The following is a 1737-nucleotide window of genomic DNA, read 5'->3' as shown; positions in this document are numbered from 1 at the left end:
GAAAAACTTGTACCACCCGGCCATGTATCTTTCATGGTTTCATATGGAATGTCCAAGTAAGTTGCTAGATTCCAGCAGAAAAGCAGTATAGAAAGTAGTGAAGAAACTTACTCTAAAGATACATCCAGTGCAGCACATTCTTACTTCCAGAGCTAAAGGCAAGTACAGCAGAGCTGAAAACATCTAAATCATGTTACATGTGACATTTCATTCTGGTAGTGTGTTTGGTTTAAAGCAGAAACATTTTTACCATCCGTCCATGTATCTTTCATTTTCTCATATGGAATGTCCAAGTAAGTTGCTAGATTCGAGCAAAAAATCACTATAAAGTGATTTTTGAAGGCACCTACTGTAAAGATTCGCTCACTGCAGAACATTCATACTTCCATAGCTAAAGGCAAGAAACAGAGCTGAAAACACCTAAATCACCTTACATGTGACATTTCAGTTAGGAAGTGTGTTTGGCTTAAAGCAGAAAAACTTGTACCATCCTGCCATGTATCTTTCATTGCTTCATACGAAAAGTCCAAGGAAGTTGCTAGATTCCAGCAGAAAAGGACTATAGAATGTATTGAACAAACCTACTGTACAGATATACATATTGCTGCACATTCTTACTTTCATTGCTAAAGGCAAGTACAACAGAGGGGAAAACCTCTAAAATATGTTACATGTGACATTTCAGTTAGGTAGTGTGTTTGGTTTAAAGCAGTAACACTTGTACCATCCGGCCTTGTATCTTTCATAGTTTCATAGGTAATATCCAAGTAATTTGCTAGATTCCAGCAGAAAAGCAGTATAGAAGTTATTGAAGAAACCTACTGTAAAGATATGAGCATTGCAGCTCATTCTTACTTCCAGAGCTAAAGACAAGCACAAGAGAGCTGAAAACACCTAAATCACCTTGCATGAGACATTTCAGTTAGGAAGTGTGTTTGGTATAAAGCAGAAACACTTGTAGCATCCGTCCATGTATCTTTCATTGTTTCATATGGAATGTCCAAGTAAGTTGCTAAATTCCAGCAAAAGATCACTATAGAACCTATTGAACACACCTGTTGTAAAGATTCGTGCATTGCAGAACATTCTTACTTCCAGAGCTAAAGGAAAATACAAAACAGCTGAAAACACTTAAATCATGTTCCATGTGACTTCTAAGTTAGGACTTGTGTTTGGTTTAAAGCAGAAACCATGGTACCATCCGGCCATGTATCTTTCATTGTTTCATAGGTAATGTCCAAGTAATTTGCTAGATTCCAGCAGAAAGCAGTATGAAGGTACTGAAGAAACCTACTGTAAAGATATTAGCATTGCAGCATATTGTTACTTCCAGGGCTAAAGACAAGCACAACAGAGCTGAAAACTCCTAAATCACATTACTAGTGACATTTCAGTTAGGAAGTGTGTTTTTTTTAAAGCAGAAAAACGTGTATCATTCGGCCATGTATCTTTCATTGTTTCATATGGAATGTCCAAGTAAGATGCTAGATTCCAGCAGAAAGGCACTATAGAAGCTATTGAACACACGTACTGTAAAGATAGGCACATTGCAGAACATTCTTACTTCCAGAGCTAAAGGTAAGTACAAGAGAGCTGAAAACACCTAAATCACATTACATGTGACATTTCAGTTAGGAAATGTGTTTGGTTTAAAGCAGAAACACTTGTACCATCTGGTAATGTATCTTTCATTGTTTCAAATGGAATGTCCAAATAAGTTGCTAGATTCCAGCAGAA

Source organism: Grammomys surdaster, unplaced genomic scaffold (assembly GCF_004785775.1).
Source record: "Grammomys surdaster isolate TR1022 unplaced genomic scaffold, NIH_TR_1.0 124007, whole genome shotgun sequence".
Lineage (NCBI taxonomy): Eukaryota > Metazoa > Chordata > Mammalia > Rodentia > Muridae > Grammomys > Grammomys surdaster.
Note: the sequence above shows the minus strand (reverse complement) of the source record.